Raw genomic sequence first — 25,812 nt, forward strand, 5'->3', positions numbered from 1 at the left:
AACCCAATAATTCTGCTTACAGCTAAAGGCATAAAACATGAGGGGAATGCTGTCAGTTACCTAATACCCAAAATGTTACATTTGGAGAACTAAAAAATAGATGTAGGTTCACAAAGCCTAATTTGAATAGAAGTGTTGTATTGTACACTATTGTATTTTTTATTTTATTTGAATACAGGGTTATTTTTTTTAATTAAATGATTGTCCCCAGAGTAATAGAAAACTAACCAGATCTTCATTTTGCAAGAACACCTCCCACGTGGGCATCCTAACAGCAGCAGCATGCAGCTGCCAGCTGGGCTGTGCCATGGCCAGAACAGGGGGGTGGGCAGGGTAGAATAGAGCCCCCTTACCTCGTGGGCCACCCTAAGCTACCCCATCTGGGGCAATGAGGGGAGCCAAGCTGGGCTGGGCCTGCAAGGCAAGGGATCTCCATTCCTCACACCCCCCCACCCCAGCTCTGGCCATGGCAAAGCCCAGCTGGCAGCTACTGAGCTGGCAGCTGTGTGCTGCTACTGTCAAAGGATTGTGCAGGGGTGAAGGAAGGGAGTTTCCCACCTCACAGGCCTGGCCCAGCTCCTTCCAATATCCCAGTCGGGGTAGCTGGGAGGGCCTGCAAAGGATAGGGGCATCCTTCCCTCACTTCCCCTCCTCCCCCCAGCCCAAGCCTCTTGACAATGGCAGTATGCTGGCATGGAAGATGCCTGTGTAGGACTTATTTTATTGCAGAGAAGCTGCTGCCACATGGTTCCTGACAGAATGGGACCTTGATCCAATGGAAAGGAGACCAAGACAACTGGGGATCTCATCCTGCTGCAGCCTTCATCTGCCTTCACAGCTGTTGAGGTTCTAACATCTTCTGCTTGCTCTGCCATTGAGGACTTGTAGATACATAGCTGGGGGCTGGGCAGGCTTATTATAGTGATGCCCTGTATTTGCCATGTCACAACACTGGCAAAGGATATATGTGGCTCTTCAGGAGGAAGACAATTGTCATCTGCTGTCCTCATCACATCCTGGTGGTGCTACTGCTGCTTGGTCCACAACTACTTATTTGCCAGAGCTACCCCTCCTTATTTCACAGCTAACCTTCCCTGAAGGTCATTCTGCTATCCACCACCTGTGGATATGCTGGGTAACAGTACAGCTCTGCCCCTCAGAGCAGCAGCACACAGCTGCCAACTTAATTTTGCCATGGCCAGAGCTGGAGATGGGGGGGAGGCTCATGAGAGTGGTGGTTCGACAATCTCCTGGGCGGTTGCTGGAGCACTTCTACCTGCTGACCAGGGATAATGCAGGCAGGATCAAGCCTTCTTCTCAACCCAGAATGTCTGTTGGGGGGGCAGGGAGGGGACAGGGAGCAGGGCTCTAGCTTATGGTGTTTTGTGTAAAGCGCCATGAGTTAGAGCACCTCCCCTAAACATCTGTAGGCACCCTCAGAATTTCATTAAACAAAAAAAGTATATGTTTTGCTGCTACAGAAGCATAGAAAAGGTTTGCAAAGAAAAAACCTAAAGACTCCTAAAACAAAAGATAGTAGATCTCCTATCTCCTATCTCCATCTCGTGGTAGATGGGTCGGTCTCGACCTGGAAGGGTGTGGGCAGTGGGGTCCCGCAGGGTTCGGTCCTTGGACCGATACTCTTTAATGTCTTCATCAGCGACTTGGACGTGGGAGTGAAATGTACTCTGTCCAAGTTTGCAGATGACACAAAGCTATGGGGAGAAGTGGACACGCCGGAGGGCAGGGAACAGCTGCAGGCAGACCTGGATACGCTGGACAAGTGGGCAGAAAACAACAGGATGCAGTTCAACAAGGAGAAATGCAAAGTGCTGCACCTAGGGAGGAAAAATGTCCAGCACACCTACAGCCTAGGGAATGACCTGCTGGGTGGCACAGAGGTGGAAAGGGATCTTGGAGTCCTAGTGGACTCCAAGATGAACATGAGCCGGCAGTGTGACGAAGCCATCAGAAAAGCCAATGGCACTTTATCGTGCATCAGCAGATGCATGACAAATAGCTCCAGGGAGGTGATACTTCCCCTCTATGGGGCGTTGGTCAGACCGCAGTTGGAGTACTGCGTGCAATTCTGGGCGCCACACTTCAAGAAGGATGCGGATAACCTGGAGAGGGTACAGCGAAGGGCAACTCGTATGGTCAAGGGCCTGCAGACCAAGCCCTACGAGGAGAGACTAGAGAAACTGGACCTTTTCAGCCTCCGCAAGAGAAGGTTGAGAGGCGACCTTGTGGCTGCCTATAAGTTCATCACGGGGGCACAGAAGGGAATTGGTGAGGATTTATTCACCAAGGCGCCCCCGGGGGTTACAAGAAACAATGGCCACAAGCTAGCAGAGAGCAGATTTAGACTGGACATTAGGAAGAACTTCTTCACAGTTCGAGTGGCCAAGGTCTGGAACGGGCTCCCAAGGGAGGTGGTGCTCTCCCCTACCCTGGGGGTCTTCAAGAGGAGGTTAGATGAGTATCTAGCTGGGGTCATCTAGACCCAGCACTCTTTCCTGCTTATGCAGGGGGTCGGACTTGATGATCTATTGAGGTCCCTTCCGACCCTAACATCTATGAATCTATGAATCTATGAAAAGTCAGGAAAACACATCTTTAAAAAATCTTGTATTTTTAAGGGACTCATGATTATTGAATGCTTGGCATATTGAGTCTGTTATTTTTTCCTTCCACTGAAGGGCTGGTCCTTATGCAGTATAGTACAGTGGTTCTCAACCTTGTTAAACTCAAGGAACCCTTTGGAAAATACCAGCTTTTGAGTTTTCACTCATTTTTTGACTGTGGAAAAATACGAAAACAATTTTTCTGTTGCAATGAACTCAAAAAGACCACAACAGATCCAAATGTTTTTGACATTATGAATACGTGTTTGAAATCCCTGGGTTTATCTTATGAATAGGGATCTACCTAAGTCATGCCAGAAGTGCACTGTGCAACAGCTGCTTTAACCTTGCTCTTTTTGCCACGTGTCCCCCCCCACCACTACTGTTAATTGGCGGAGAGGCCTGTCACAGGCCAGCTGGGCACTGTGAGTATATCAATTTAGCCACTGGGCTGTTTGGTTCAGGATCGAGGAGGCAGAGTTGGGAGTAAAGCAATGGCAAATTTATTACACACACACACAACAGTTAACAGAAAGATAAATGCAATAAGCAGATAATGCAGTATTAAAGAGCTAATAGTAAATAATAACACCAGATAATAACAACAGATAAATAGATCGATCTCTTGCAAGCTAGCTGGGCACTGCGAGGGTATCAGCCCCTGGGCTGTTTAAAACAACAGGTAGACAGACATGGGTTGGCAACTTATCGATAGTCCCTCAATGCCAGGTGCGCGCCAGGTGATTTCAGCAAAGTCAGGCATCCCCGATCGATGCTGTCAGAGGGATTACCAGGGAAGATCTCTTGATCAGGATCTGATCCTCACTCACATGGGGAGTATGGGGTCCGGGCGTGGAACAGCAGTGACCGTTCTGTTCCCTCCTTCCTGTTGGTCACCTGACACATACGCTTTTTATACCTAGTCTTATGCTATTCTGTTGGCTTTAGAGTCACTCACAATCTTGCCCTATAGCTGTTACCCTATGGGATTAAAAAGTGTTAAAAATTATTATGAAAGGTTACTACCCAAACTTGGGTTTATCCAATAAGCAAATTACGATGCAGCATCTTCAGGTTTGAAATTAACATTTCTCCACCTAAATCCAACCCTCTTAGATCTCGCTGACTATGCTTTTTTTGAGATGTGTTTTCCTGGAATGTGCTGGGTAGACCAGGCGGTTGAATCCAGTTTTTATTATCATCAAGGCTAAACTCTGAGCTAAAAACCGTTAGGTCAGCTAATCTTACAGCTATAGCTTTGTCTTTGAGGCTTAGTTTCATGAACAGTTATAAGTTACATTTGTGGGTTACAAACTTACAAGCTTTATATTAGACAAAAATTCCAAATGCCTCTAAGAAGCACATATTTATTGCTTATTAATCTTTTTGGTTCTGGCTGTCACAGGGGCCCCGGTGCCACTGCTGCTTACCACTTAGTGCTGGTCAGCCAGGAGGCAAAAACTGTGGATTTAAATATATTGCAGTTTTGGCCTCCCCCGCAATCAGCAGCAAGTGGCAGGGCCTCCAGGGCCACTTGACCAATCAGTGGCAGGGCGAAAGAGGGATGCACAGCAGAAGAGGAAGATTAAAGGAGCCCTGGATATAAATCATGATTGCACACCTGAAGTGCTAAGAATTTATGGCACCTTGTGGCCTTGAATGGATCTCAAGGCGCTCCAGAGTACCTCAGCACTAGTCAAGAATCACCAAAATAGTATATTCCAGCCTTTCTTCCCTCATATCCTGCCATGGAATTTAATCAAAACAGGCACTTTACCATTGCTAAAACATATCCCTTCTACTTTACTCAGGGAGGCTTTCTGTAGAATGTCTTTTTACTCTACAGTGGTATTGCAATTAGTTTATTATGGATAAAGGATAAGTAAAAAGTTATTACTTATGTCCAGGTGCAGTTATCCACCAGTGTGCAATCTATTTTCTTTAGAAATGTTGCAGTTTGTTTGCAGATCCTCTGCAAATTGCTTTTCAGTCTTAAACCCCAATCCTGCAAATATTTACAAACATTATTGTATGCATTAATATCCCCTTTGTCTTCATGTACATGTAATTAAACATATCCATATAAGTATGTAAGTAAATATGTATATGTATATAAAAGTATGTATAGAAAGTTGCAAGTGTTTAAACTATTTGTAGAATCAGTGTCCTAAACAGGAAGAATATTTTCTATTATAGACTCTGTATCATATTTGCAAAAAGCCATTCCAACTCCATGTACTCAGAGGGAACCAAAGAGTATTCATATATGCAATATAGTGGATGAAAAGAAAATATATTTTCACATTCACAGTGCCACCAACCTTTTATGCACTAGCTGTTTAATAAGAAAGAATTTATATTACCTTTTCAGTATCAAAGTAATGCATCTGAAGATTAGAGGCAACAACTGTAATCACACAATCCCAATATTAGGTTCCTAAACATTGATTTAATTCTTCAAAGGTGCCAATAAGTAGGCACCCATATTTCCTAGCAAAGAAAATAGGACTCATGAATGCACAGTACTACAGATCATATGACCACTTTTAAGGTGGCTACTTTCAAATATGTTTAGCCAATCACACACTAACATAGCTATCAGTACAAAAACATAAAATGGTTGAAGATACAGAACTGAAATAATTGCTCTTTCTGCTTATTTGCTCCTTTCAAAATAGCATATGACTTGTTAGGGGCCTGTATAAGGTATCTTGACTAATGTATTTTGTTCTAAACAGCATAAATAAAATAAATAGCAGAAATAGTCCCTCTTTACTATGTATCACACAGGCAAAAATAGCATATATCATCTTTAATATGTCTGTGGGGTAAAAGTTTTCAATTAACCTGTTGGTTTATCAGCTGAGAAATGGTAATTTAAGATTCTGATATAAAAATACTAATGAACACAGGAGCAGGATGATTTTTTATTTACTTATTAGTTCACTCTGCTGTTTGTAGATGTTAAAAAAAATTAAAATCACACTTAACCAAATAAAGAAGCACATTACTTTGACTGGGCTCTGCAGCATCTGTATAGACTGAGCATTCCAGCAGGTCTTTTTGCTGCTTTTGGTAAAGCTAATTCAATCAGTTAATAGATAGAAGTGCCAAAATATCCCTACTAAAGCACCCGATCTATACAGATGGTGGGCAACCCAGGTCCAACTAAGGTGTTGCCTCTTGTGGGCATGCGAGGGGCTCACCACAGAAACACACCAAGTTTAAAGTAAAGCACCAGTTTGGGAGCATTTTTTTAACATCTGCAAGCAGCCTTTGAAGTTCTGATTAGTGGCCTGAAAGCCCATAAAAGAAGACCAACCTATTTATTTCAGTGGAATCAAAATCTACCTCATTCTGATACATTGTTATTGAGCAGTTTTGAATGTTAATAACATTACATGTCACCCAAACCAGTTGTGTCATTTGTATATGGAAGACTTTGAGAACAGGTACTTAAAACCAGAAAAGCTGGTGCCACACTTAAAACCCAAAGGGTAAGAAATGGGCTTAGAATATTGCAAATGATCTACACATTGAGAACTGCTAGCAAAGCAAGGACAAACTACAACAAATATTTTGGTACATTTGGGGTGCTGTTGTAGGCCTGATAGTCCAGGAAAAAGGCAAGAGGCAAGGATTTTTGTGGGTGATATATTTTATTGGAAAAACTGAATAGTTGGGGGGGTATAGGCAAGCTTTCAGGTACCCTTCCTCAGAGAGAAGCAAATACAACAGAGTTAAATGTCATATTCTTCTTCACAGAAACATGCAATATGCTTTATATTTAAGCTATTTTTAAATATTATGTCAAGCACTCAAAAGTTAGGGAATGTCAGCTTTAGGGTTTTCTTGCCAATTGCTTGGTAATTCACTCTTACTCTTCCTGATAAAAAATCATAGCTGCAACCCCATTGCAAAATTATATGCCAAATTTGGCCTGAACTTGCAAAAACATTTCCCTTCCCTATTCTGTAATCAGCATTAAACCATTTAAAAAAAAAAAAGAAATTGCCTAGTCATATGGAGAAAGAGTTTGGAAACTGTGTAAACAGCCTTTCTTGTAGCTGACAGTGTTGGAGTGATAGTGCAACAAATACGTGAGAGGCAAGGATTCTTGTGGTTGATATTTTTTATTGACCAACTGCACGGGTGTGACACACTTAGACAAGTTTCCAGATGCAACGTACTCTTCTTCTTCGAAATCCTGACTGGACCATCCCATACTTTAACATGCTTGGATTTCTCAGATTTACTTATCTTTGTCTCTGAAAATTCTGAGTCTGTAATGCTTGATTTCTTTAACACCACGTAATGTCTTTTGTTCTAAATTACTCACATATCCTGTCAACCTTAACTCCATGTTAATAAAATGTTATATGAGAATTGTCAGAGGGTTAATGTATGGTGGGTGTGATGATTACAATGAACGTGTGACTCACTACAGCGTCTTTTATTTATGGGGTTGAGGGTTACACAGTGGGACATCTAGAAAGAAAGAAAGACAATTTGCAAATTAAATACTGTACAAAGAATAGCATCTCACAGGAGGTTACAGCAATGAATTAGTTGGATCTCTGGGGAGGTGTTTTGGGGGTTTTTTGTTTGTTTTTTACAACCATGTTCTCACTCCTTTAGTGCATTTTCAATCTTCAGTATGTTTTTCTTTCTTAGTCACAGTCAATTCCCTCCTTTTTTGCAGAGGCATGTTCTCTCTACTGTTTGCCAAAATAAAATCAGTTAAATAAAAATCATATATTAGGGAGTGGTTTAGTGTTTGTCTCAACCTCCTGGATACTAAAAATCATGGACTAAATATAGACATTGGATTTATGACACATTATAACCTGCCTGACATCTGACTCCCCAGGTATCTCTCCACTTCCATCCCCCTTCTCTCTCTTCCCCCCCACCCTCCCCAGCCTGTCTCTCACCCATTGACTCCTCAACCTACATTTTCACTGACTACCTGTCTTGTATGCATACCAACCCAGCCACTGGCTTCTTTACTTTTCATTCCATCCAGGAAGAGCACACACCAACTGCTGAAACTTCCTTAGCCTGACGAAGGGTTTTTGAACCCGAAAGCTTGCTTAATAATTATTTTCCAACTATTTGGGTTGGTCTAATAAAAGATATCAGATTCACCCAAGGAACTTTGTCTGCCTATGTCTCTAAATATGACAGCCATTGGTGGGAGCATTCACGTCTATGGTCAGTCACTGCTGAAGTGATTGTGCTCCTGTATCTTCCTTCAAATACCCTATTAGGCTGATTTACTGATCTGCTTTTATGGTCTTTTTCCTCAGCTTCCAAAGCTGTGAACCACTGTCTGGGTTAGTACTCCTGCCAGATCTCAGCTAGTGTATGTAAATTGGTGCCACTCCATTGAAGTCAAGCTAATACACAAACCCTGCAAGGACCAATGTCTTGATATATTACTTTAATGAATTAAGACATATTTTTTTCTCTCAGCAACTTCTGCAGTCTCTCTCCCATAAGCATTACCACAAGGAGAAGAAAAAAAGAAAGCAGCACTGAAGACGCAGAGTTTCAGTCTCCTGTCAAACTGGATTGTCTACAATTACTCTGTATTGTACCCTCAGTGGAAGATGGCATGGGGAGGAATGGCGGGGGTCACAGAAAGGGTGAATTTAAACAATCTTTTCCTCCTCCAAATTTTAGTTTAGTGCAGGGTACTGGTGCAGCTCCTAGAGTAAACATGAACAGTATCTGGTTGTTCTTATTTATAATATCCAATGTTGCCTTTGAGCTTCTAGGCAGCCATGCCAGAGTCCCACCTAACACCTCCATAGCCCTCTACATCAATGTTTCCCAAAGGTTGTGCTGTGGCCCACCAGTGTGCTAAAAAAATGGGCTGATGAGGCCCTAGCTATGCTGGCTCTCTGAAGCTGGACTGGGCCCCTGCCAGGCCAAGTCTCTGCAATTGATTGGGGCCAGGCTGGGACTCTGGGCAGGCTGGCCCTGCATGCAGGGTCAAACCTCAGCTGTATCGGTGAAGGGATCAGGCCCCAGATGGGCCAGTACTGAGCAGAGGGACTGGGCCCTGAGTGGGCCAGCACTGCATGCAGAATCAGACCCACAGACCAGTGAGCGAAGTGTGCCACCAATTTGAATCCAGAAAAAGCATGCCCCACAGATCAACAGTTTAGGAAACACTGCATGGTAGAGACTCCCCATATATATCCTTTTACCCAACCTTGTCCAATTTCAGAATTCCTGCTTTGGGGCTCAGCAGTGGAGTAGATCTGCCAGCTGTGGAGCTTCTATGTTCTAAATAAACCACCAGAGAGCAATATTAATGATTTCTATAAGTGTGACATAGTCATGGATGAGGCTCCTGTTGTGGTAGGTGCAGCAGAAATAATGATCAAATCCCTGTTCCAAACAGCTTACAATCTAAGACAAAAAAAATCAGATGGACACAGACAGATGGGTGAATGAAAAGTCTTGGTCAGCATGATAGACAAGCAGTTTCAGTGCACCAGCTGTTTAATCATTATCAAGTTTTTTTGAAGACAAAGGAATATGTTGAGGAGGGATTTGAAATAACTCAGCAAAGTGGTTATGTGGATATTTATGGAGAGCTCTCCCCAAGTGGGTGGAAGAAAACATGCTATTACTTCCCTAAAAATGTAACATGGGTGAGAGATGCTAGCTCACTATCCCTTCAGCAATAGTTATTAACTTCTCAATAGTGAAGGATAGATGGTAGCTAGAGTGGATCCATAAAAGGCCCTGAATGTGAGAATAAGAATATCATGTTTAATGGGACAGAATAGAGAGAACAAGATGGGATGAAAACAAGTTAGGAAAATGATCTATATTTACCATTCTAAATGGATATCAGCAATTGCATTTGTTGAAGACAAGGAAAAGATATTTGCAATAACCGAGATATGATATTATGAGAGCCTGGACAAGAGATTTAGTGTGGATGGTTGGGATAGAGTTGTTAACATTGTTACATAGATGTACTCAATGCATAGTCTGGATGTGAAAACCGAAAAAGAAGTTTGAGTTGAAGATGATCCCCAGGTTATTGATCTGAGTGATAAGCAGGATGATAGTGTTGTCCAGAGTGATTGAGGACAAGATAGGGAACAGGGCTTGAGGAGAAAGACCAAGTTCCATTTTGGTATCCGTAGCTTGAGCTGGAGCTGTGGACATGGAGATGTCGAAGAAATTTGTCAAGGTTTTAATTCATATAGAAAAAGATAGTTCTGGAGCAGAGAGGTAGACCAAGGAGAGAAGATAGTTAAATATGTGTTCATGGAAATTACCTAGAGCAGTGATACTCAGCCAGGGTACCGTGGAGAAGGGAAATAGGATGATAATTGAAGAGAAAGTGGGATCTATCTAAACCCCATAATTATGGTGTCCTACTCCCTCTACTGATAATTCCATCCACACATTCTGCATTCTTTTTATGTAACAAGTGACAACTATCATACAAATTTAATGTTGTTATTTTATTCTTGTACATCCCCATCTCTAGTCATTGATACCTGCCACATTAAATGCTGTTAATCTGTGACAAATTATGATCCAGGCATTTGACAATACTTAGTGCAGTTAAATTATGACCTTAATGAAAACAGAACTTGTACTAAATTAGAATGTATCTGTAGATCCGTACATAGAACGCATTTGGGGACTAGAAATAATACTATATGGGCACATCTACACTAGACATTATGTCGTCGTGGCAATGAGCTACAGTGGCGTAGTGTCAGCGGGCACAAACTGTGACACCACAGCTACATCATCATAGCAACGTGCTCCCTCTCTATAGCATGTTGCTACAGAGGCATAGCGGCTAAAAATAACCGTGTGCTGCCAGCACAGTGCAGTACAGGCTGTTACTTCCAAAAGGAAGTACTAAATCATGGCACAGTAACAGCCCATACCACGCTGTGCTGGCAGTGCATGGTTATTTTTAGCTGCTATGTTGTCATAGCTCGTATAGTGAGGAAGTATGTTGTTACAGCAACATAGCTGCGGTGTAACAGTTCGTGCCCACCTACGCTACATTGCCATAGTGTTGTCATGACACAAAGGTCTGATTTTTTTTGTGTGTGCTTTGGCACTAAGAATTATCCCTGTGGGTTTACAGCTTCATTGCACGGAGGAGTCCTGCTGCGCAGAGAACCCGCGTGCAAAAGAGTGTTCCCGCCACTTGGCAGCGATCTTTGCAGGGTGCATTTCCCTTTGCAACACAGAAATGCACGGTGCAAAGATTTCCCGCTCGTCGTATGCAAATTCGTGCCCCGCAATTGGCTAGTGCTAAATTATTCACACGTGGCGGCTAGCGATTGGCCTGCTAACTGTATAAGAGGCTTGAGCAGTTTCCACCCAAGCCGAAGAGGACTCCGCATCCATCTCGTGGGGACTCTGGGTGTGCGCGGCAGGGTAATAGAAACCCTGTGTGTCGCTCAGAGGAGTTTGGCGGCCTGATCCACCGCCCACCTCTTCCCGTCTTCGAACGGAGCCTACTATAAGACGTAACAACGAGTTTAATGCGCACTTGTCCTGGACATCCGGAGTTCTGTCTGCATGGAGCCTAGCAAACTCCATGTGATTGTTCGTGTTCTGTCTGCGTGGAGCCTTGCAAACTCCACGTGCGTTCGTGTTTTCTGTTGTAACCGCAACTCAAGCAAGTTCTCAGCCTACACCACGACCATCTCAGTGTAAGTAAAACAATCTTAAAATCAACCGTTACGTGTCTGTGCCTAATTCTAGCTCAGCGACCTCCCTCTCCGACCCGGCCTGCCCGGGCTGCTGGCCACAGCCCGCGTGCAGAGCAACGAAAAGGGCCCGGGGTCTGACCCGGCCTGCACATAGAGACGAGGATGGGATCGGGATCACTGCGGCACATGGCGATGGGATCAGGAGAGGGCTCGCTAGAGTTAGAATTAGTTGAGAACTGCCCTTGGAGAAGTGGGAGACGCAGCGTAGCAAGCGTCGGAGAACTGGAGGCGCACCTCACGTACCACCAGGTGGGCGGAACGGGCAAGAGATGTGTCTGTGGACACCTTTCGTTAAGGGGAGTAGAGGGAACTCCAGAAGTCGGAGCCCTAGAAGGGAAAGAGATATATCTTCACCCCGCGGCGTTCAGGTGTATCATGGGCGATGAGCGGGTCCTGTACAGGCCCCTCGATGCTGTGACCCTTGCCGAAGTCGACCCGGCGAGCGCAGTAAGCCCAACCCCCACCCGGGAGTGTGTCCTTTGCTCGCGGTGTGCCCGAGAGATGGGAGAGACGATGCCAATCGGCTGGTTTTCCCCTTGCATGGTGGTGCCTAGACTAAGGAGTCGTGAGCATCCGTCCGAGCTCCGCGAAGACCTGGAGACAGAGGACCGCGCCGTAAATGAGAGAGTGGTCCTATGGTGCGACAAGGGGGGAAATCTAAATGCAACCTTTCAAACTATGGCTGATTTAATGAGTGAAACTTTAAGCTTAAAGACCCAGCTGCATATGGCCGTTCGGGCGATCAGAGAAGCGGCTGAGAAAGTGGATCTTAAACAGCCCCAACAAGATGGCACCGAGCAGAGAGAAGACCACATGGAAGAGCTGGAAGTGAGGGATGGAGCTTCGGGAGAGCCCGCGAGGGTTCGGCCGGTGACTCCGCCCAGCGACGCAGCGTCAGTTCCGCCGACCACGCCCCTCTGCCGACGGGAGGGGGAGTCAAGCGGAGGAGTGCATCCGCCCCTCCCGCCTGAAACAACGACTCCCACTGTAACAATGACTACAGCTCCGACAGAAACAGCAACAGCAACAATAACTCATGAGGAAATTGATCAGCCTGCAGTACAAAGCAGCCCAGTCATCGGTCCGCAGAGTGCAGTTCAAGCTACCACCTATTACGCTCGTTCCAGAGCCGAACTGCAGAATTTGTGTAGAGAATCCAGGATCCGACCCGAAGAAACTCTGGCTGTGTGGTTGGGACATCTGGTCATGGAACTTGGGTCCAACCTCCTGGACCAGGAAGAAGCAAGCTTCTTGGTGAGACAAGCTTCATGGAGTAGGGGACATGTCATTGACATCGACATGGTGGCGTTTAGCGTCCACTGGCCTATTCCGATTCCAGCGCTTGTGGCAGGAGTGATTGAACAGAAGGCCTACGCATGGTATGACGGACGACCAGAGCACACCGGTGCAGAACAGCTTGTGCTGGCGATCATCGGAGTTTTGTATTGCGCCTGGAACCCAAGAGAATGCACGTTGGGACTAACACCGCTCCAACAAATGCGACCATGGCCTCACCGTCACCTGCGAGACCCTGGAACCGTTCCAGTGACTCTCGACAGCATAGATAGTTGTCTTAAGGTTTACGGGCAAAGAAACTTCGTGGTTTTGCGGATTGTGCTGAACCCACTGGTCGATCATCCTGTGAGTAGTCTCCTTCACCAGTTGTCAAGACTGCGCGTCCTAATGGAGCCAAGACTATCCAGTGATCGGGAGTATCAATGCCCGACTGAGGCTCAGAACACGAAACATCGCGAATCCGAGCGTCCAGTATTACGCCAGAGAATGCAAGAGGAGCGATACATGTTTGGATACCTCCTGCAGTGTTCTGGACTTAATAAGAGACAGCTTCGGATTTTAGGAGACGCGGGACAATGGCAGCTAGCCTACGAGTTAGGTTTTCACTATCTAGAAGAAGGCGATGACGACTCCTCGACGATTTCGTCGAGTTGCTGAGTGTGAAGAAAGAGAAAGAGCTGTCTAGTATAAAATCGTGTTTACATATTTGTATTTAATAAGTAATGATAAGTTTAATCGACTGCATTATTGTGCGGTCCTGTGTGATTTGTGAATAACCATTTTGAGAGAGTTCTTTTACAGATCAGGGATTCAGAGTGCGTGGTGGAGAGAGGCCCGAGAGGGACAACATCACTGAAAGGAACGAAAGCCTGACGCGCGATTCCACCATGACGCCCACCGAAGTCACGATCATTCAGTTTTTTGTTATGAATATGATTTTATGTATATGTGTGTGTGTCGGTTATTATTTGATTCGATCCCTTGAGGACGAACTTTTATTATTGACTGATTTTGTTTTTGCTCGTTTAGTTTCGCGAACCATTGACAGAGCTATGAACAACCCGGATGATAGGTTTGAAGTATAATTCTATTGTGCCTTCAGCAAGGGGGGATGTCATGACCCAAAGGTCTGATTTTTTTGTGTGTGCTTCGGCACTAAGAATTATCCCCGTGGGTTTACAGCTTCATTGCACGGAGGAGTTCTGCTGTGCAGAGAACCTGCGTGCAAAAGAGTGTTCCCGCCACTTCGCAGCGATCTTTGCAGGGTGCATTTCCCTTTGCAACACAGAAATGCACGGTGCAAAGATTTCCCGCTCATCGTATGCAAATTCGTGCCCCGCAATTGGCTAGTGCTAAATTATTCACACGTGGCGGCTAGTGATTGGCCTGCTAGCCGTATAAGAGGCTTGAGCAGTTTCCACCCAAGCCGAAGAGGACTCCGCATCCATCTCGTGGGGACTCTGGGTGTGCGCGGCAGGGTAATAGAAACCCTGTGTGTCGCTCAGAGGAGTTTGGCGGCCTGATCCACCGCCCACCTCTTCCCGTCTTCGAACGGAGCCTACTATAAGACATAACGACAAGTTTAATGCGCGCTTGTCCTGGACATCCGGAGTTCTGTCTGCGTGGAGCCTAGCAAACTCCACGTGATTGTTCGTGTTCTGTCTGCGTGGAGCCTTGCAAACTCCATGTGTGTTCGTGTTTTCTGTTGTAACCGCAACTCAAGCAAGTTCTCAGCCTATACCACGACCATCTCGGTGTAAGTAAAACAATCTTAATATCAACCGTTACGTGTCTGTGCCTAATTCTAGCTCGGCGACCTCCCTCTCCGACCCGGCCTGCCCGGGCTGCTGGCCACAGCCCGCGTGCAGAGCGATGAAAAGGGCCCGGGGTCTGACCCGGCCCGCACAAGTGTGCCACCTTTCTGTGGCACCTTCTGGAAGTAGTAAATGACAGTGCAGTAACAGCCCATACTGTGCCGTGCCAGTGGCTCACAGTTGTTTTTAGTTGCTCTGTTGCCATAGAACTGCGCTATAGCAAGGGAGCTCATTACTATGGAAACATAGCTGGGGCATCATGGCTGGCACCTGCCAAAACTACATGGTTGTAGCACTTTGCTACAGTGATGTAATGTCTCATGTAGACACGCCTATAGAGTATTATTTCTATTCCCCAATTGCTGTCCATGTGCTGGTCTTTAGACACATTCTGATCCAAAAGAAAGCATTAAATGACAGTGCAGTAACAACAGCACCATAGGGGCATGTGTAGGCATGCCCTATTTATCCTAAAGTCTCTTGGGACTAATGTTGAAAGGTGATTTATAAAATCTGCATAATAATTCCATCAGTGGAAACTAGATAGTATAAGTTACATTTGAATGTGACAAGTAATTGCAAGTCAAGCAAAGGGTGAATATCTCTGGGTTAGCAGTTCAGAAAGGCAAACAAAATAGACTTTCCAGTTACAAAAGCACATTAAAATATAAGAAAGTCTTCTCAAAGCACTATAAATAAGGTTTTGTATAACCAAAAGATTTTACAAAGATTTGACATCCAAAATCCACCTTTGCAAAAGAAGGGCTTTTTCTGAACCAGAAAATGAAAGGTAAGAGTAATATTTCTCAACTAGGGTGATGTGGTACCTCTACATATGATTTACAAGATCTACACATGGTTTACAAGATATCTCAATGTAAACATATGTCAAGATATGTCATGCACACATGATATCTACACATGATTTACAAGATAAACCCATAGATTTCAAATAAGAATCCATAGGGCCAAAAGCATGCTGGCCTCCTGTGGGCTTTCTGAGTTCTTTGAAACAGAAGAATTGTTCTATTATTTTTCTGTAGTCAAAAATCAAGTGAAAACTAAGAGCATTTTCCAAGGGGTGCCTTGAGACTAACAAGATATATCATAGGTCTAAAAGGATCTAGATATAAAAGGTTAGAGTTTACCCCTCCTACAGTCTCTTCAGTCTCAGTAACTCACTCTGGCTGAGCACAATCATACTATCCTTATATGAACCCAGCCCTTACTACATAACAGACTCAATCTGCATGAGTGCATCTGTTCTCTTTTATGTTAAAGAGATAGATGAAGAACAGGCTGTGTAGTCCTGACATGAATCATTTCTTCTTATACTGGTGTTGTTGACAGGTTATTTAATCTTGCGGTACTTGATGCATTTGTTTAACTATTATTTATTCTCATTAAATTATTTTTATAAGAGATCATAGATATTGCTCAGATCATAGGGTGGATACCCCTGTATTGCAAAGTAGTAGTTTAAATAAATTAAATTAATAACTATATGCACAAATCCATAGCACTAACTAGCAACATTCAGAATTTAACTCAGTTAATGTACTGAATTACTCCAACCTCAAGTTATGAGTAATACACAGTAGTCATATCTACACATGTCCTTTAATGCACAGTAGCCTATTTTATCATGCATTAAAACATCACATATAAAACTGTGCAATTATACTAATGCGCAGTAAAATAGGCTACTGCTCGTTAAAACTTAAAAACCATTCATCTTCACATTTAGAGGTGCTTAAAAACCATATTTGTTATTGTGGATTAAGGCAGCCTAATGTTTATTTCTTTAGTACCTTACATTGGAGGTGCTAAATTTAATATGCGTTAGAAAAAGTGCCTTAATGCACATGTAGACACACCCAGTGAATTTTAAATTTCACTTTTAAAAAGGGAAATGAACAAGCCTGATATAAAGGAGGAACTTATTTTTAAAAAATGGAAAAGAAGAAGAACCAAGACCAAGTCTAAATTCTTTTCACATGCTGGAACCTGCATCCAAACTTAGTCATTAGATCTTCTGTTTGCTCTTAAGCACATGCTGACAACCCCAGTTCATCTAGCTAATGGTTGTTCCAGTCTATTGCTACAATCAATACAATATTGTAAAAAGATTTTCAGGGCCCCTCAAACAGCTGTTGAGTGAGTTATCAATTCACTGAAGACCTGGCATAACAAATGCTGTTTTCCAGGACAGTGAATTGCTGTTAGTGTCTCATGTCACATTAAAAACAAAAGTGGGAGACAATGCTTTGAAGATCCTCCTTAATACTTTTTGCTTATGCAACTATCTAATAGATCTATGAAGACAATCTTCCATTTAGTAGTGGGTGTATAGCAGATTGAAGATAGTTCTTGTTAACATACTGGGAGCCTCATGAAACCAACTGGGCGTATAACTGAAATGGGCCCTTCTATCATCTCTTCTAATGCTTCAACAGATCTTTTAAAAGCTTTTCAGAGACCAGTTATTTTAACCTACAGTCAGCTTTTGCAGGTTTTGACTGCTCCAAGCATTGCATAAAGACATGCCATGTGATCACCAAAAGCCAAACCATTATGTTCCTTGTCCCTAGTCTTTGTTCTTCAATGAGCAGTAGCTACTTGAATGCAATAACCAGTCTAGAGACATTTACAGTTTTCTTGGTGGATATCTCCCACAGGTAACAAGCCTACCTAATTGTTGTCCTTGACTGCTTTTTGCTTTGTTCCTCCAATGGAAGCAATTTATTTTCAATTTTAATAACAGTTACTTCTTATGTACCTTATTATTTTCACAATTCTGAAATATATTTCCACAATTACGGAAATGACTGAGAGTCCTAGCAGTGTGTAGAACTCATGTGTACATGATTTTAATTATTCTACCTCTCTCCTTGGTGAACTGCATCATGTTGAGCTATGTTTTATTCATCAGCTCCAATTCTTTTTTCTCAGAGTTCTTCCCCACTGTGTAAACCAACGAAAAGATCCCCCCTGTCAGTCATCTACTGCCATAAACCATGGCTCTGGGATGAATTTGACCCCATATAAATCAGGATTAGTGCCAGTGAAGTGGTTGCAATCACTGTGGTGTAGAGCTGGTATGAATCTGAGCACAGAATCAGGCTGGTGATGTGTAGTGCTCCCTGTCATGGAGGAGTTTGGTTTTTTTTAGCAGAAGAGATGTTTGTTTTTCTGTAAGAATACAGTAATGTTTACAGCTACTAAAATAGTATAGCAAGTAGAAGGCAGGCTAGATTTGTAACTTATATGCTGACTAAATGGCTAACTCCAGCTCTGTGTTCATGGATGCTGCCACACACAGCCAAACGAATGGCTAACTATATCTCTCTGCTCATAGGCATTATGGCAGTCAGATCTCACTTTGTATATTGCCTACCCCTGAAGATACATGGATTTCTGCTTGGTACAATATGGGTTGAAGGTTTCTGTGCCAAAGCACCTTTGATAAAATTCTAGCTTTTGCCATCATCAAATCATTTGTGTGATTAAAGACAACATGATGGGACAAAAAAAAATGTAGCCTGCCATCGGTAATCATAATAACAAATTTTGATGTGCAAGGCAGATGGATGTTGCTTCTTTTTAATATACCACACATTCAAAGGCAGATTTTGTTGCAAGAATACAAGGAGTGGCCTTACCCTCAGAATGTTCTAGGCAATGTGGTTTAACCAGCCATGACTTCTTCCTGCTCCTCCTACATTGCTTGTTTTTAAGTGTATTGCTTAATTATATCTAGTTGATTGCTGGACAGTACAAGTGATAAACTATTGCTCTTTCCATGCTCCCCTACTATGTTGGTTCAGCTCTATAGGACATCAAGTAAAATAGAGCCTAAGACCCTAGCATAACTAGGGCAAGCAAGCAGGACACCAGCCTCAGAAGCCAATTTAAAGCATGCATCAAAATGGCAGCCACCAGGGAGACCATGCTACAAGGGGTTCAGGGAGCCCATCCTGTAGCTGCCAGAATCTGCACTGCAGCAGCAGCAGCAGCAGCAGTCAGAATGCAGTAAGCCCAGTGCCATGGCAGATGGGACTCTTGCCCTCCCACCCCTACTCCCTGGCACAACACAGCCCTCCAACCCCATCCAAGGCACTGAAATAACTAATACACCTCTGCCTAAGACTGTCCATTTCTAACATCCCTACCTGGTTTGAAGCAAGACACAGTAAGTCCATAACCCCAATCATTTTTTCATGTCTGGACGTAGGGCCCACGTAGTCCACATCAATATACAAGGGGATGGATGATTCTTATTCTCCATTACTCCCCCATACAGTGGAAATCACAGTCTAGCCATTCGAAGCTAGAAAGAGAATCTGCATTTAGCACCTTTTGTGCTGAAAGTATTAGATGACTTTCATGTAGGCTTTCCTACTCAACTAGTCAAGAAACATTCAGGATCAAGATAAAAGATGCCTAATTATTACCCAGTGGTCCATACAAAAGGATCCCACCAGGGTGAACAGCAACCACAGATGAATAATCGAGGGTAAAACTTGGCCAGCAGTCAGAGAGAGAACCTGTGGCGAAGTCATGTTTACCATATCACAGGCAGCAGAGTACAGTTTAAAAAAAGCAAATCTCATCAATAATTCAACAATCAGGCAGATTCAACTCTGCCTCAGAAAGCTCCAGCAGGAAAAATCAAATTTATTTCCTTTATTCTGGTGTTCTATAATGTTTACTACTTTTTTTTAAAATGGCAGCAGGGAAGTGTTTCCCCACTTTCATCTTACTGTCACTACAATAGCATAAAAAGTGATGCTTATCACATTATTTTTAGAGGAATAAACTGAAAGAGATTGGTAGTGGGTATAGTTTACAATTACTGATCTCAGCTGAGTTTGTACTGGTAAATTCCCCGATCCAAGAAGACCCCTTACCTTGGTATTTATAATTTTGGAGCCATTTTTGCAATATGATCATAAACTGAGAGAAAACAGCTTTCAAAATCGTAGCATTTGGTTTCACACACACCCCATGAAATAAGCTTAAGAAACTCTGCCTTTACCCTCCAGTATTTCTGTGATGAAAGGGTTCATCTCAAGTTGCACAATCTCCTGGTTTATAAATATCCACTTAAAAGAGTAATTATTTCTAGAGATATTCTGCTATTGGTGAGGTCCATACACACCCCATTCAGTATAGGGCAAAGCTGAGTAAAAGGCAAACTCCATATATCAGTACACTGTAGATTGGCTCTTGAAATACCTTGACAGACAGGCAATATCATAAGGTCTCATGATTTGTAGTCTTAATAGATTTGCATTCAGATTGTTGCTTAAATTGTCCTTTGAACAAAGTGTCTGGTCTTCTTGTACATGAAAGTTCTCATTACATTTTTTCTAGGAGTGATTCCTACAATACCCTTGGATGAAATGCACCTTTCCCCTCCATTGTCCAGTGTATTGGTAGCTTTGTTCCAACTCCATTGTCTATAAACAATTTATCATATACAAATTGATACAGTATTAGGCTACAAGAGAAATGGAGAATTTATAGAAAGGAAAGTAAATTTCAAACCTCCATATGCTTTTCTCATGTAAATACAACCAGTGTATTGCTCATTTGAACTAAATCACCCCTATCTGAAATGCAGCAACTGCTTAGCCATAATGCAAACAGCTGTGCCTGTTGCAAGAGTTGAGCAAATAATTTATATAACTAAGTTTACCTCCTACATTGTCACTGAATTGCCTGCTGGCAGGGTCTAATCCAACTTGAATTAAAGTCAGTAGAAAAATTTCAGCAGGAGTTGATTAGAGCCCTTCCTGGGTTATTCAAAATTATTCATCAAGTAATTTCAGCCCAAACCCCTTGACATACAGATTGCTCTCAGCAAACTGCTGCTGAACACTCTACAGCCAAAGAACCATGTTATGCTGATTAGCCTTGATTGGATACATGCTCCAAATTCTTCAGTGACTAACCCAGGTCAGCCCAGTCTCTTTATTCTGTTGGTTACACTCCTTTGGTGCCTTCATTGATCAATTTCTCCTGCACTAAGTAATCCTGCAGTCTGATGGAGTGAGTGTAACTCTGAATAGCAGGTTTTAGGTTCAAATGCCTACCCTTATCTGTCCAAAATTCACAGGTATCCCCTAATGTTTACTTGAAATGACACATTGAATTCCCTTCCCAAAGAATGTGAACACAAGTGAAATTAGTTTATTTTTATATTAGAGGAGAGTTCTGTGAAAAGTTTGGTCAGGCATTCAGCCAGCTCTAGCCCATGCCTTTCGTATCTGATTTCAACACTTTTGGTATTCTGGTCATGGTCTTTCCCTCAACATCTGCTCCAAGTGCTGCTGATAAAAGGACCCATCCCGATCTCCACGTGGCTGGGAGAGCTGTCCCGGCTTGGCGTCCCAATCTCCACATGGCTGGGAGGCAGCTGCCTGGCAGCTGAGACAGCTCTCCCTGACCCCACAGAGATCAAGACCAGCCCCTATGCCCCCTGCCAGCCTGGGGCCTGGAGCTGCAGTGGGGCACAGCAGGGTAGGAGCAGCTCTAAACTGAAATGCTGCTATCAGGGGCAAATTTGCTTCTAACTGGTGCACATTCAGATTCCTGCAGGTGCCCAGTTTAATATGCCTGAATTTTCTGCCCAGAGAATTCAGGCACATTAATTGTATGTGAAGACACTTATGTATGTGTGAAAAACTAAATTAGAAAAACAAAGACAGAATGCGAATGGTGGTTCATGAATCCCACCCATACCAGAAACAGAATTCTCAGAACAATTACGAAGTCACTTGCTTGGGGAAAAGTATACAGCTTTTAATCATAGTATAGCAATACTTTAACAGCATGAGGGCATTGAGGGTTAGGGGCTTTAATGATAGAAACAGGAAGTTATTCACTATATAAGTTTGTGTGCCAAAAGCCTAATGAGTCCTACTTGTTGAAAGAAGTGTCTATATTCCAAACATCTGCAGTATATTCAGGCTGCAAAGGCTTGAAATCAGTGTCCTGTTTCATCAAAATATCAGAAGCTGCTTCTGTTGATGGGAGTTAGGATTCCTTCCCTTTTAATTTTCTGAGCTTCTAGTTGACTGTGCAACTCATATCACAACTCTCAAAGGTTTATTTCTTCTTTTTGATATTGTGACCTCTATTGACCCAAACAAAGAGCCAAAAAGCAAATTATTCCAGTTAAGAGGAGAAACTGGTGATAAAGTCAACTATCTTTGAGGCAACTCTGTTGTACAAGAATTTACAAACACCTGCTTTGTTAAGCACCAGGGAGTCAAACAACCAGAGACAATTTCCATGCTTGTACCTTCAAATTTGTTTCAGTTAGGCCTCATACAGATGTTCAGTTTCTCCTGGGAGAGTTGATGCTGTCCCAGGTGAAACCATGAGCATACAGATGTTCAGGCTTTTTCTCCCAAGGTAAAAATGGCCACTCTAGAAGAAAAATAACTTAGGAACAACCAGAATTGAATCATTCCCAAGAGAGCTTCTCCTGGGACAGTGAATGTCTGTTTATGCCATAGCTGCTCTCAGAAGTGAACATAGTCCTGCAGCAGAGCACAGGTTGTACCTGCCACTTTAAGAGACTTCCAGCAGGCTCTGAGTAGCCAGCAGGTACAGTTTGGCCCAATTAGATGGTCACATGACCAAAAGGGGGCCACCAGATGGGAGGAGAGCTGGGCAGCCTCAGTATAAGCCCAGGCCCTAGAAGCAGAGCTGGCAGTTACATGTAGGGAACGAGAGGAACAACATCATTCAACCTGAAGCTCCTAAAACATCTGGAAGTTAAGGGTAGGAACTATGGGGATGGAGGATGTTCCTGATCATGGGTAAGACCTGAAACTGTGCCCTACTGGGGTTGGATGGTGTGGTGGGGATGCCTGTGGCGAGGCAGTATCCAGGAAATGCCACACCTGTGCCTCCCCAGTGAAAGGCAAGGATGGGGCACCAGAAATCCTCAGCACCCATGACCTACTGGGTACCCTGTAGAGAGTCTAGGCATGTTGACAGACACCTGAGGCCTGAGTGGACTGCAGGCCAAGTTTGGGACACAGAAAGCCAAAAAAGGCCAGGGGTTGGAGTCAGCCCAGAGTATGGGGCAGTAGTCTTCATGCCTGGTTGTAGAGTAAGGCCTGAACTGGGTGGTCTGAAAGTCTGTGAGGGGCCAGGACCAAGAGTGATAGAGAGGAAGATTGAAGGGCTGTATGGAGCAGGGCCAAGGGGGCTTAAAGGTCCATACAGAGTAGGGCAGAGTGCATGTGGCCTATGGTGGGGTGAGAATAGGTGTGTCCCAGTGTCAATGTGAACCAGTTATAGGCATGAAAGAGGCCCAGCATAGGGCAGAGTTTGGCTCTGGAAAGGGCTACATGACAGTCAAATGATTGGATGCCAACCACAAGGCATGGGACACGGTATAGGCATTGTTCAGAGCCATGTATTATGCCCTTGGCATCATGGCATTAAATGGGAAGCCTCCCATCTAGGAACAACTATTCCATTACAACATAAGCATGGCAGATGAGTCAGGTGGGTGGACTGTCCTAGACAAGTGGGTGGGCCGAGGTTGTGAACATCCTCATAATGGCCCCCTGTCACAAGTCCTGTAGCTTCTTCCCTGCCAGGGAAACAGTAAGTTCTCTGGACTCTGCTAATCCACAATCCCCACATTGTGCTGCAGGGAAATATAGTGTAATGTGCAAGCTGACCATGGTCAGTCTGGGTCAACCAACGAGGGCTACTCTGTACACTGCTGCAGTCTAGTGCCAGGCAGACTAAGGAAGCCTACAGAACAAACTGAGATGTGCACACTTCCCCTTCCCCCCCCGCCTCCCCGTCTCCCCCGGCTGCACAATGTTAGCCCTGGAAGCTCTCCACTTTTTATTCAATTGCCTTCTCAGCAATTGAATGTCTGTACACATGGCTCTGATTCATAGATTCATAGATGTTAGGATCGGAAGGGACCTCAATAGATCATCGAGTCCGACCCCCTGCATAAGCAGGAAAGAGTGCTGGGTCTAGATGACCCCAGCTAGATGCTCATCTAACCTCCTCTTGAAGACCCCCAGGGTAGGGGAGAACACCACCTCCTTTGGGAGCCCGTTCCAGACCCTGGCCACTCGAACTATGAAGAAGTTCTTCCTAATGTCCAATCTAAATCTGCTCTCTGCTAGCTTGTGGCCATTATTTCTTGTAACCCCCGGGGGCGCCTTGGTGAATAAGTACTCACCAATTCCCTTCTGTGCCCCTGTGATGAACTTATAGGCGGCCACAAGGTCGCCTCTCAACCTTCTCTTGCGGAGGCTGAAAAGGTCCAGTTTCTCTAGTCTCTCCTCGTAGGGCTTGGACTGCAGGCCCTTAACCATACGAGTGGCCTTTCTTTGGACCCTCTCCAGGTTATCCGCATCCCTCTTGAATTGCGGCGCCCAGAATTGCACGCAGTACTCCAACTGCGGTCTGACCAGCGCCCGATAGAGGGGAAGTATCACCTCCTTGGACCTATTTGTCATGCATCTGCTGATGCACGATAAAGTGCCATTGGCTTTTTTGATGTCTTTGTCACACTGCCGACTCATGTTCATCTTGGAGTCCACTAGGACTCCAAGATCCCTTTCCAGTTCCATGCCACCCAGCAGGTCATTCCCTAGGCTGTAGGTGTGCTGGACATTTTTCCTTCCTAGGTGCAGCACTTTGCATTTCTCTTTGTTGAACTGCATTCTGTTGTTTTCTGCCCACTTGTCCAAACTGTCCAGATCTGCTTGCAGCTGTTCCCTGCCCTCCGGCGTGTCTACATCTCCCCATAGCTTTGTGTCATCTGCAAACTTGGACAGAGTACATTTGACTCCCTTGTCCAAGTCACTGATGAAGACATTAAAGAGTATCGGTCCAAGGACCGAACCCTGCGGGACCCCACTGCCCACACCCTTCCAGGTCGAAGCCGACCCATCCACCACGACTCACAGGAGGAGGGGTGGATGTCGTATACTTAGACTTCAGGAAGGCCTTTGATACAGTATCCCACCCCATACTGGTGAACAAGTTAAGAGGCTGTGACTTGGATGACTACACAGTCTGGTGGGTGGCGAATTGGCTGGAGGGTCGCAAATATATAGCTATATTTAATGAAAGGCAGCAATTAAATGTACCCATTTTGATAAAATTAAATCCCACCCATAATACATTTGTAATGTGGTTAGTTAGGCAATTAGTACTTTTGGAGCTGCCAGCTGCTTCTAATCGAAACAGACTACTCCAAAAGAAATTGGTCCTTGTCTCTAAACAAAACTGGTCCTTGCTTAGTCAACTCACACTAGATAACAAAATGTAAATGTCAGTTTAGATACTCCACAGGTGTTTTTATTCCAGGTCACAGATACTCCTGCTTTATTTTTGGACTCAACTACCAATGTTTGTAGATTACCTTTAGAATTAGATTTAGATTAGATTAGATTTAGACTTAGACTAGCATTGACAGTCACATTGGTTAAGTTCAGCTCATTAGCAATTAATTGAATACAACTCCAACAACTACTTTAACAAACCCTGATAGTTCCGCATGTTGATCCTCAAGGGAAGAAAAAGGAAAGACAAAAAGAAGAGGTGAATACTGGGCATTTTTCCATCTCTGAAGTACAGAGCAGTTCTAAATGCACTGTTCATTTAAGGAATGGAAGAAAAATTTTGTAATATTAGCATATTTATATATGGGCAGAAGAATGAGAACCAGGATGCCAAAAATGCTTGTTTTTGTTTTCAAGCAAAATGTTATTAAACTGCATAAATTAAAGCAACTCAACTGTAATTAAGTTACATTTCTGACAGTAACTAAAATGGATTGAAACCCATTTTAGTCTCATCTCCTTAAAGTTCAACCCCAAATTAAATATACTTTAGGAAAAGCATTATTTTATGGGATAAATGGAGGCCGCATGTCTTTATTGGTAGAGTGCGCTATTCCCCGGTGGCACTGGCTGTCTTTTTACACTAGATTTCTAAGCCATCCTTTATAACTTATATCCTTGAAAGCATTCAGTGGTGCATACATTAACAGCACATACAAAAAGTGCCTATATTTTAAGCCAGCCATTATTTGAGAGACAGAAAAGGCTGACCTTAAACATTTCTTCCTGGGAAGTGTAGAGAATAGACATTATTGGGCTTAGCTATTTGTTTAGTAGTTTAAGGTGAGAGTTTGGCTGGGGGGTTTTCTGTTGTTGTTGTTGTCATTTATTTTGTCAATATGTCCTGCTTGCTAATTGTTATATTTGGGGGATTTTTTTTTATTTTTAGGGCAGTCGTATCACACAG

The sequence above is a fragment of the Alligator mississippiensis genome, chromosome 1 (assembly GCF_030867095.1).
Source record: "Alligator mississippiensis isolate rAllMis1 chromosome 1, rAllMis1, whole genome shotgun sequence".
Classification (NCBI taxonomy): domain Eukaryota; kingdom Metazoa; phylum Chordata; order Crocodylia; family Alligatoridae; genus Alligator; species Alligator mississippiensis.